This window comes from Pelodiscus sinensis, chromosome 1 (assembly GCF_052426305.1).
Source record: "Pelodiscus sinensis isolate ZL-2025 chromosome 1, ASM5242630v1, whole genome shotgun sequence".
In the NCBI taxonomy this organism is placed as follows: Eukaryota; Metazoa; Chordata; order Testudines; family Trionychidae; genus Pelodiscus; species Pelodiscus sinensis.
This window is the reverse complement of record NC_143052.1, coordinates 295,027,123-295,039,464: the sequence shown is the minus strand read 5'-3', so window position 1 is coordinate 295,039,464 and position 12,342 is coordinate 295,027,123. Positions and strand designations below refer to the sequence as shown.

The window sequence follows — 12,342 nt, the reverse complement described above, 5'->3', positions numbered from 1 at the left end:
TGTATTGTAAAACTGTCAAAGAGAAGCTCAAACATGAACATTGCCCTTATGTAGTAAAAAGTTGTATACTGCGTGGCACAAATGTTCTTACTGTAATGTTCTACAAATAGATCTGCATGACAAATGGAATGCACATGTTAAGCTGAAATGTTACTATTTCTTATGTATAACATTATTGTAACAAAGTTTTTAAAAGGGCAAAATGACTTCCATTCCTGTGTACTGGGTTTAGAACACTCAGTGTAGAATAGGGGTTTCAAATTCACGGTCTGAGGGCCATCTGCGGCCCAAGCAGCTTCACAATGTGGCTGCTAGAATGTGAGTTACTGTGGCCCTGGGGGGAGTCTGTACCCCTTCCCCAAGTACAGCCCCTGACCCCCATTGCATCCCTTCCCTATGGGGAACAGCCTTGGGGATTACAGAGGGGTGACAGCAGAGGTCAGATCCTCCTGCACTCACTGCAGTGGCAGGAAGCAGAGCACCCCAACCCCAGCATGGGCTGGCTTGGGAGATGGTGGCAGAGCAGTCTGCTACATACTGCCATTTTCATGCAGCTCCTCCTGCCATGGTGAGTACAGGAGCCAGCAACCTGCTCAGGGCCTCACAGGCTAACCTGAGTATGGGGAACCAGCCCATTCATACGATGGTCAGGGTGTCCTCTGCAGGGCCCTCAAAGCACAGGGCCCAGGGCAGCTGTGAAAAACCAGCTTATGGACAGGACAGCTCTGCACACACCTCCCCCGGGGCACAAGGGACATGACACTCTAGCTTCGCTGTGCTACCGGTGATAGCACCAAGATCCTCTGAGGTGTTAAATAGCACAGGGGTGGCAAGTGGGACTGAGGGATGCATTGGGGGGGGGGGGGGAATGTACAGGCCAGAAGACACAGGTGAGGGGGAAATGAGTGGAAACACCTTCCCCCTCAGAGCCATGCCAGAGGTGCCTCCTAGCTCACTAGGAGGATTTGAGGACTGGCACTGGTCCTAAGGTAAATTGAGTTAGAATTTCACAAAAACTAAGTGTTTCCTCTTTCAATATTCTGTTATAATGGCTGCACTATTTGACTTTTTACAATACTTTCCTCACAGATAATTTGGGGTTCAAAAATAAAATCACAAAACCTCCAATAAATGTGATAGCATTTATTTAAAGAACCAAAACACTTACTGCTCTGTATTTCAGATTTTCGCTATGCAAAAATATTTCCATATCTGAAATTTATAGTATATAACCCTGGAAATGTGTAAACTTCTCTCTTCATCTTCTCTACATGCTGAGTATTTTCCAAAATAAGGAAATATGAAGTCTGTTCTCTAAGGCTACATCTACCCAGCGGCACTATTTTGGGATAGCGGAAGTATCCCAAAATAGCTATTCCATGTCTTTTGAGCATGCCTGTTATTTTGAAATATAACAGGCTTGCTATTTCAACATCTCTGTAAACCTCGTTCCATTAAGGTTAAGGGATGTTTCGGAGAAGTAATCAGATGGAGACTTGACTGTATTAAGTCCTCTACTGTTCTTTGATGTCACCGTTTTTATCTTGTATCTGCATAGGCATTGCAGCAGATAATTGGTAGCAGTATCTGAAAGGTTGAGCAGTTACCAGCTACTATTCCACAGTGTAAGTGGAGGAAAAACAACGATCCTTTGCAGAAAGTTTTGAAATCCCAGAGTGAGGGGTCATTAGAAGTAGTTTTGGAACAAACTCAAAAACAGTAATAAGTCACCAGGACTTTGAAAGAACTCAATTGTGAAACCGAGTAACAACTTTGGTGTATATCCATCCTTTACATCAGCTTTTGTACCAAATGACTGGAAGATAGTTAATTTTCAAGAATGACTCTAGACATTACAGATCAGTAAGTCTAACTTCAGTACCGGGAAAATTGGTTGAAACTATACTGAAGAACAGAATTGTCAGACACCTAGATGAACATAGTTTGTTGGGTAAAAGTCAATGTGGTTTCTGTAAAGGGAAATCATGCTTCACTGATCTACTAGAATTCTTTGAGAAGGTCAACAAGCATGTGGACAATGAGGATCCAGTGGATATAGTGTACTTAGGTTTTCATAAAGCCTTTGACAAGATCCCTCACCAAAGGGTCTTAAGCAAAGTAAGCTCAGATGGGATAAAAGGGAAGAGCCTCTCTCGGACTGGTAACTGGTTAAAAGATAGCAAACAAAGGGAAGGAATAAATGGTCAGGTTTCAAAATGGAGAGAGGTACCTAGTGGTATCCCCAAGGGGTTTGTACTGGGAACAATCCTATTCAACCTGTTCATAAATGATCTGAAGAATGGGGTAAACAGTGAGGTGACAAAAAAATGAGTACAGGATCTTTTGAAACGGAATATTTCTGTCAAAAATGCCCCATCTAAACTGGCGGCGTATGTGGTGCGTGTGTGGATTTTTTGTTTTGTTTTTTTAAAGCCCTGTTTCGAAAAAAGCAGTGGCCACCATTATGCAAATGAAGCACAGAATAGTTAAATCCCAGCTTCATTTGCACTTTCGATATGTCTAATTTACATCCCTCTGCTGACAGAGGGGTGTAGTTTAGATGTACCCTAAGGGAACCCAGGCAGAGTCATCATATCTGACTATGGCACTCTTACTGATGAAATATCACAATTCATGAAACCACCTTCAAACCACTCACCATTCAAAGAGCCAGTTTCCTCCAGCACACAATACACTTCTTCCAGAAACTGCACCCTCCATCAAAACACCATCCTTGCCACCATGGATGCCACCTCTCTATACATCATCATGATTATATCACTGCCTGTTTCTAATATCTAGAAGACAACAGGCAACACTCACATATTAACCCCAAATACATTGCCAAACTCAGCCATTCTTCAAGTCATTCAACATAGGTGTGTGCGCCTGCCACATGCACCGGTGCTGGAAGTTTTTCCCTAAGCACTACCCATAGGGGTCAGGGGCCCCAGCATCCACAGAGTAGTGCATGCAAGCTATACTATAGGGTGCCTACTGGCTCCTCCTTACTCAGTTCCTTCTTACCACCAGTGATGGTGCTTGGAACAGCATGCTCCAGCCCTTTCTGTAGCAAGCACTCTCTTTGCATTGTTGATAGTTCTAAATGAACTGCTAAATACCTGTAAATTGTTGTACTTTAAATTCTTCTGAAGAGACTCTGCCTGGGGACCAGGCATGCCCTGCTTCCCTGGCTTCAAAGCCTGCACAGTGTGCCACAGACCCATGCCAGTCAGCAATCTGCATGCTGACTGCCTGGGGGAAGGACACATCTTGGGCAAGCGTCACATTTGCAGCTCCTTCTCTCGCAGAACTATTAAAGAGTGAAACATTCATCATAGAGCACTCTCAATGGAGTCTGCTCTTGCATCACAGGATCAGCAATCAGACTCTGCACGGAGTGCAGGTACCCCAGTGCACCCTGATCTGGCAGGGTCTGATCACACTCTCTTCCAGTGTCTGAGAGGAGAGCACTCTGAAATCCCCATAGATCTGTAAGTTAGAGACTGGGGCATGATGCACAACTTCCTGCATCACCGGAGTCAGTGAGCAGATCAGATTTGGGTAGGCATGCACCCCCCAGTAGTAGAGGCATCAAAGGGATCATGCATCTGACGAAGTGGGTCTTTGCCCACGAAAGCTTATGCTCCTACACTTCAGTTAGTCTATAAGGTGCCACAGGACTCCTCGTCGCTATCAAAGGGATAGTAATTCTCCTTACTTGCCACTCCAATATTGGGACTCCTCTTCACTGCACCAGCACAGTTCGCCATGCTATAGATACTCACCGGCACTGAGTCTCCCCAGCCCCTGTCCTAGTGCCATGGATCTTCTCTCTGCCACCATTCTCTGGACTCAAGTGGCTCTTCGGTGTGACAGACAGTCAGGATGTTCCCAGTCTAAGGTCTCATCAGTAGCAGAGTCCCAGCACTGGAAGAGTCACAGAGTCACCTCATTGTGGGTGTCAGCAAGTATCCATTCCTGTAGCATGGCTTTGGAGGCAGCTTCCATCCTTCCGGTGCAGAAGCTGGCATAACCCTTGGTGCCAACATCGGCACAACCTGCCATCCCAGGGCATGCCATGGCCACCATCTCAGTGGCAGGTGCAATGGTGCCCAGGGACCCCCTGGGGCTTCCTGGTACAGCCCCAGTTTACCCACCTGATTGCCAGAGCATCCCAGGACCCCTCAGTGCTGCCAGGGTCTTATGGGCCTCAAAGGACACAGAGACACCAACCCTTACCCCAATAGATAGCAGGGGTGAGTGACCAACTCCCACCTTGTGAGGAAGGGCAACCGGCCCTGGCCTCTTCTTCGTCACCGAACAAGGTGATTGTGGCTTCTCCCCTGACAGTGCCCCAGGAGAACTCAAGAGCCCACCAGGACCTCCCGAGGAGGGTGCTAGTGGTTTGGGCCTTCAAGCTGAGGAGGTGCAAGAGACCTCACACTCATTGTTTGGGGTCCTGGAACAAGCGGGACCTGGCAGAGTAGCCTTGCCCCTGCATGAGGCAGTCACCAAGATTGCCAAGACCTTCTGGCAGACCCCTTCCTCCCTCCCAGCTATAGCCAAGAGGGCTGAATGGAAGTACTTTATTCCAGTCAGGTCCATGACTACCTCTAGACACACCCAACACACTTATGGTGGAATTGGTCAACTACAGGGAGTGCCAAGGCCAGCTGGCCCCCCTCTCAAGAATAAAGACTCCAAACACTGGGCCTTATTTGGTAGAAAGATTTATTCTTTGGTCAGTTTTCAGTCAAGGATGGTGAGCCACCAGGCCTCATTCACCAGGTACAAGGTGAATACCTGGCAGGTGCTGGTCATATTTGTGAGATCTCCCGCAAGGAGTACCAGGCTCTGATCAATGAGGGGTCCTCCGTAGTGCTGGCCACCTTGTAGGTGGCATCTGATGCCGTGGCCTCAGCGGCTCACTCTATGGCTTCTGCCAACTTCATAAGGCGTGCAGCCTGGCTTGTTCTGCCAGGCTTTTCTCCCGAAGCACAGAACTCCATTCAGGGACCTCCCTTTTGACACGGGGCCCTAGTCAGAGAAAAGACTTAGGCTATGTCTACACTGCAGGCTTTTGCCCGCAGAGAATATGCTAATGAAGTGTTCATTAGCATTTGTCACACTGTCATTTGCATATCTCTGCCGATGCTTTTTGTGCAAGAGGTTTTTGTGCGAAAACAAGCAGTGTAGATGGGTCCGTTTTGTGCAAAAAAACCCCAAAACCTTCTGTGCAAGATCCTGTACACCTCCTTTTTTAAGGTATAAGGAATCTTGAACAAAAGGGTTTTTTTGTGCAAAACGGACCTGTCTACATGGTTGTTTTTGCACAAAAACCTCTTGCGCGAAAAGCATCAGCAGAGACATGCAAATGACAGTGACACATGCTAATGAGAACTTCATTAGCATACTCTCTGCTGGCAAAAGCTAAAGGACTCCTGTACGTCCTTGAAAACCCTAGACCTCTATGTCCCAGGGTCTGAGAGGAGGAGGTTTAAGCCCCAATCCTCCCAACCCAAGGGCAAGTATCACTGCCAGAAGAGAGCCCATTCACGTACTGGCTACGTCTACACTGGCCCCTTTTCCGAAAGGGGCATGCTAATTTTCAACTTCAGAATAGGGAAATCCACGGGGGATTTAAATATCCCCTGCGGGATTTAAATAAATGTCCGCCTCTTTTTTCCGGTTTGGGGAAAAGCAGGAAAAAAGCGTCTAGATTGGCCCGATCCTCCAGAATAAAGCCCTATTCCGGAGGATCTCTTATTCCTACTTTGAAGGGCTTTATTCCAGAGGATCGGGCCAGCCTAGACGCTTTTTTCCGGCTTTTCCCCAAGCCGGAAAAAAGTGGCGGACATCTTTATTTAAATCCCGCGGGGGATATTTAAATCCCCCACGGATTTCCCTATTCTGAAGTTGAAAATTAGCATGCCCCTTTCGGAAAAGGGGCCAGTGTAGACATAGCCACTAAGTCCTCCAAGTGGAGGCAGGGCCACCATCCCCCGTCTGATCAACAATTGACCAGCCAGGTGAAACCCCAGGGGCAAATGTTCCTTTTGAGGGTGTACCCGGGGACAACATACTGTACTCCCAAGATCCTGCCTGCCTGTTCTCCTTCAGGCTCTGTTCCTTCCTCCCAGCATGGAGGGACATTACATCATCTGTTTGGTCCTAGCCACTGTCCAGCATGGTTACACCCTCCAGCTCTCCTTCACACCACCTTCCCACCTTTTGCCTCTGACCCTCTTCATGGATCCTTCTCACAAGCATTTTCTCGAGCAGGAGCTATCCCACTTGCTCCAGGTGGGAGCAGTGGAAAGGGTACCACCAGAGTTCGAGAACAAAGGTTTCTATTCCTGCTACTTTAATCCCCAAGGTGAAAGGGGTCCTACAGCCTGTATCAGACTTGCGGGGCCTCAACAAATATTTGGTCCGCCTCAAGTTCAATATAGTCTCCCTGGCCACTATCATTCCCAACCTGGATCCAAGGTATGCCACCCTCAGCCTCAAGGATGTGTACTTCCTTATTGCTATCTTTGAGGATCACAAGCGCTTCCTGAGATTCATAATGGGAAATAACCACTACCAATTTGCTGTCCTGCCCCTTGGCCTATTTATGGCTCCCAGCATTTTTGTCAAGTGCACGTCGGTGGTAGCGGCATGCCTGAGGCATCAGGGTATACAAGTGTACCCTTACCTGGATGACTGGCTTGTCGAGGGCCCATCAAGTTGGAAGGTCCAGCACAATGTGCATCTTCTCCTGGATATGTGCCCACAGCTTGGCCTGCTGATAAATGAGAAAAAGTCCCTCTTGGTACCAACTCAAAGGATAGAGTTCATAAGAGCAGTTCTGGACTCAACCACAGCCAGAACATCGCTCCCTCAAGAGAGATTTGAGGCCCTATCAGCTCTCATTTGGCAGCTCGCAGTAACCCCCATGACCACAGCATGAGTGTGTCTGCAGATACTGGGGCATATAGCTGCTTGTACATACATAGTGCCTGTGGCCCAATTCAGAATGAATCCCTTCCAACGGTGGTTGGCCTCAGTGTACGTACCAGTAAAACACTGAAAAGTGTAGTAATGGTCCCATCCCAAATTCTGTTGGCCCTGGCCTGGAGGACGAGCCTGGACCAGGTCATGTCACGCATCACATACCACTCTCAACTGCACTCAAGAGAACTAGTAGCTGATGCTTCAGACTACAGTTGGGGGCCCATATGAGGAACCCTTTGCACTCAGAGCATGTGATCCACTCAAGAGATCACTCCACATAAACATAAAAGAGCTCAGAGTGATCCGGAATGTGTGTGAGGTGTTTCTCCCTCACCTCAATGGCAGGGTGGTGCATGTCCTCACAGACAACACTGCCACCATGTAATAGATAAACAAACAAGGAGGGGCCCACTCCTCTGAGCTCTGCAAGCAAGCTATGAGACTCTGGGATTTTTGTGTCCTGTACAGCATCATGCACATGGAGAGTAAATGTGAAGTGCAGCTGGTTCTGCTCTCAGTTCAACCTCAAGAAGGGCTTTCTTCTGGATGTATTCCTGTAATGGTGGCCAGAAGGTGGTCTCTACACTTTCCCTCTGTTCCCCCTCATTGATAAAGTCCTGCAAAAGGTCAAAAGGATGGTGATCCTTGTTGCATGGCCTGGCCTCACCAGCATTGGTTCAGGGCACTGATGAACCTGGTGTCCCGGCTGCCTTTGAGACTGGATTTGCTCTCGTGAGACCAAGGCAACTTTCTCCACCCAAAACTCAGTTTGCTCCCCTGACGGCATAGTTCATCTGTGATTGAGCCCCCCCGACCCCCAGGAGATAGCATGTTTGGGTGACGTTCAAAGGGTTCTCCTCAAGAGTCAGAAGCCTTCAGCATGGTCCACTTATGCTTCTAAATGGACTCGTTTCTCCATATGGGCACAGCAACGGCAAGTTGTCCCAGCCAAGCCTTCCCTTTAGGAAATCCTAGACTACTTGCTGCATCTGAAGCGGTAAGGTCTTGCCTTGGCCACCATTAGAGTCTGCCTGGCAGCCATTTCTGCGTTTTATCTGCCCATGCAAAGCCATTTGGCATTCTCTCATGATGTTCCCTCCCAGTTCCTGAGAGGCCTGGAATGCCTCTGCCCTCAGGCCAGAGACTCTGTCCCACAGTGGGACCCGAGTCTGGTCTTGGCACAGCTGACAGGACCTCCGTTTGAGCCCCTGACCACGTGTCCCTTGTCACTGCTCTCATTCAAGGTAGCCTTTTTGATTGCCATCGCTTCAGCTAGACAGGTGTCAGAACTATGAACACTGATGTCAGAATCACTGTATACCCGGTTCTTCAAGGATAAGGTTCAGCTGTTGCCTCATCTGAAGGTGGTCTCCATCTTCCACATGGACCAGTACATTTTTCTGCCAGTCTTCTACCTTAAGCCTCATGTGAACAATGAGAAAAGTCGCCTTCACATACTGGATGTGCACTAGGTGCTGGCTTTTTACCTGGGGAGAACACATGCCTTTTGCAGCTCCAAGCAGCTTTTAATGGCCTATGGAAAGCGCAGGAGGGGCTCCCCAATTTCCTCCCAGTGGTTGTCCAAATGGATCACTTCCTGCATGCATATGTGCTGCTGTTGGCGGGGCCCAGCCACTGGAGTTGATTAGGGCCCACTCCACAAGGGCTCAAGCTTCCTCACACCCTTACCTTGTGCATGTCCCAATCCAGGACATTTGTCGAGTGGCGACATAGTCGTCGGTACATATATTCACATCTCATTATGCCATCATGCAGCAGACCAGCGATGATGTCACTTTTGGCAGGACTGTACTGCAGTCTGCATTCCCATAACTCCTACCCACCTCCGTAACACTGCTTACAGTCACCTATGCTGAATGGAAATGAGCAAGCATTCAAAGAAGAAAAGACAGTTACCTGTTCTGTAACTGGTGTTCTTCACAATGTGTTGCTCATGTCCATTCAACCTCCCACCAACCTCCCTACCCTCTGATGGAGTCCTGCATGAAGGAACTGAGGGGAGGGGCAGCAGGTGCTTTATATAGTGTGGCTTGTGTGCGCCACTCCAGGGGGTGCTGGGTATCTATGAGTACTGCTTAGGGAAAAGCTTCTGGCACCGGTGCATGTAGCAGGCACACAAATCTATGTTAAATGGACATGAGCAACACCCCTCAAAGAATACCAGTTACAGAACAGGTAACTGTCCTTTTCATCTTCCTCCATAATAATTTTACATTTAACCGCAAATACTTCTGTAGACACCATGGCTGTGTCTACACTGGCATTAATTTCCAGAACTGCTTAAAACGGAATACTATTCCGTTTTCAGTTTTTCCGGAAAAGGAGCGTCTACATTGGCAGGCTGCTTTTCCGGAAAAGCGTCTGTGGCCAATGTAGACGCGCTTTTCCGGAAAAGAGCCCCGATCGCCATTTTCGTGATCGGGGCTTTTTTCCGGAAAAGACTACTGGGCTGTCTACACTGGCCCTTTTCCGGAACAGTGTTCCGGAATAAGGACTTATGCCCGAGCGGAAGCAGAATAGTTTTTCCGGAATAGCGGCTGATTTTGTACAGTAGAGCGTTGTTGCTTTTCCGGAAATTCAAGGGCCAGTGTAGACAGCTCGCAGCTTATTCCAGAAAAGCGGCTGATTTTCCGGAATAAGTGGCCCAGTGTAGACACAGCCCATGGGAACAGCTATGAGTAATAGGACAGCTGCGCAATATGCCAACCAATTCACAGGGTACCTAAAGGAAGTATTTCTGGAAAGATGCACCACAAAACCAGTGATTTACCTGAAATACAGTACATCAATGACATTTTCATTCTTTGGACAGATGGCTTGAGCTCACTCAGAGATTTCCACCACAATGTTATCTACCACCCTTTGTTGGGTGCATATTCTGAATTGCAATCCAGACCAGTGAAGAGTTATCACCTTTTATCTTGTACCTCTGAGTGCCTCAAAATTCCTTGCCACTGCGGTTCTCTGCATGTAATATATCTATCAGAAACAAGCATGCAATCTGTCTATGTACTGGGTAGCCCTGGTCCAATGCTTTGGGTCCTGAGGCTGGCCTGCAATCACACACAGATCTCCACTGTCTTCCATCAGCCTTGATTAACAACTGGTATGGTGTCACCATATTCTCCTATCGCCAAATTTTTCCAAAATTATGTGTACTGAAATGTTCACTCCTGTCCTGGAACAACTAGATATTTAACGTTTGGTGCCCTTTCAAGGATTCAATATTCAATTGCTATTTTTATATAGGCTAAACAAGAAGTTAAGTTGACACACATCACTGGCTTGATTACATTAAAAATAAAACAAGTTTATAAACAAAGATAAGATTTTAAGTGAATTAAGAGAGAAAGTTATCAGCAAATAAGTGAAAACATCTACAACTTAATCTAGCTAGTTTCAGGCTTTTCTTTATGATGGCCTTTCTAACAGTTTTCCAGCAAGGCCGTGACTGACGATCTCAGTCATATTGTCTCCCAGAACCCCAAAGTCACTTGTCAAAGCAATAATTTGGGGTTTCAGCCCCTTTCTTTTATAGACCAGTGAACCTTTTATAGACCAATGAACCTTTGAAGTGAAATGTATTGAAGCAGTGAAGACAACAACATATGGAGTTTAGTAATGAAGGAAAATGTGTGCTCTTTCTCCCCCTTATGTTTGCAGAAATGCAAATATTCTGTTTCCTACCATCTCCTCCGCTTGCTGTCCTGAAGTCCCTGATTACTACTTGTTCAAAAATTGAGGTGAACACACACTACTTTGTTTAGATAAGAGTTTTAAATAGGTCTAACCTAAACAGGCCTCTTTGATTTTGAACACTAGCTAATACTCTTATGAGGGAATTAAGTGCATATAATATTGCTACATACCTTTCACCATGATATTATTGACCAGTGAGTTATTAGTTTTTAAATGATACCTCACAAGGCATATTTTATACAATGATTATTACAATAGTGTGTAGGGTGTGAATACATGGGTGCTTTCGATCACAATCATCTATCAAACTCTAGAGTCCAAACAAGGACACTCCACCAGAATAGTAGATCACAGATGGAATGAGCCACCCAAATACCATGAGAGAACCTGTTTAAATATTAGAGAGGGGAAAAAAACCAAGCCTTGGTCACACACCCGTAGCTATCACCTACCACCCTACACTAGAACCCCCTCTGCAGGCCTTCAAATAACCCCCCTACTTTGACAAATTAAGAAGCAAGCTCCTCAGAGCCCAGACTTCACTAACTCAAAGCAGTACCAGATATTCCCATAACAGACACAAAACCTCCAAGCATATCTCTATTGCTACCATGGTCAATACCCCTCATAATGCACCTTTAAATATTCAGGGTTCCTACACATCCAGTATACCTCCATGGCAACGGTGTGGGTGAAATGAGACAATCACTACGCTCCCAAATGGACTTTCAGAGAAGTTATAAAAGACAAAAACACAAAATCATCTAGAGACAAACACTTTTAAATTCATCACGCCACATTTGACCTTTCCTTGTCCTCAAAGGAAACCTGAGCAATCACTTCAAAAGATGTGTCTGGGAACTCAAATGTACAAGTGCACAAGACATTAAAAATCATAGACTCAAGAAAGACACTAGGTGTCTGGTTCATTACAAAAATCTTTAACCTACTAACCATCCTTTTATTCTATAATTTCAGAGGGGCTAACTGTCCATTTCCCCTTAAATGATCTTTGCAACATGAGTTAACTCTGTATGCTTAACAATCTGTTCTACTTTGTGTTTAGCTCTGACCCTCTGAGTACCTTTCCCATACCTGGAGAAATGTTCTGTGTAAGCTCAAAAACTTGTCTCTTTCACCGCAATAGGTACAGTACATAACTCAGTTTCAATGATTAGTGTACATCATAAGAACATAAGAACGCTTATGTTGAATACTAACAAATATATACAGTATGCCTATTTTTTTTCTTTGAGGGAACTACATCTTTTTACTGCCAAATTTCAGTTTCTTCAAACCTATACAAATACTTGAATGTTGGCTGAAGCCCCACCTCATTCACTTACTCCTTGTGAGTCACCTGAATGGCATACACAGCTGCAACAACTCAAAGAAGAAAAAATGGCTATTTGCTGTACTATGATGGTTGTTCCTAGGAGATGTGAGTATAAATGTGTATTTCATGACGTATCCTCAGTCCCCTCTTCGTTGGAGTTAGTAGCCTTGGATTCTGGTCCAAAGGAACTGAGGGTATGTCTACACTACCCTCCTAGTTCGAACTAGGAGGGTAATGTAGGCATACCGCACTTGCAAATGAAGCCCGGGATATGAATTTCCCGGGCT

At 46.2% G+C, this 12,342-nt stretch overlaps 1 protein-coding gene across 29 annotated transcripts in view; it reads left to right on the top strand.

Moving 5' to 3' along the window:
• The window catches only part of LOC149525765 (uncharacterized), a 121,122-nt gene that overhangs the window by 98,094 nt on the left and 10,686 nt on the right, over nucleotides 1-12,342 (top strand). For 6 of the 29 annotated variants that reach the window (XR_016348494.1, XR_016348496.1, XR_016348484.1 and 3 more), the window contains one exon: nucleotides 11,976-12,160. The exons of 19 other annotated variants lie outside the window; for them this stretch is intronic. The gene's annotated coding sequence lies outside the window, so the exon portion shown is untranslated. The remainder of the gene's footprint in view (nucleotides 1-11,975; nucleotides 12,161-12,342) is intronic. 4 more of the 29 variants (XR_016348495.1, XR_016348485.1, XR_016348506.1 and 1 more) reach the window with 1 other exon arrangement.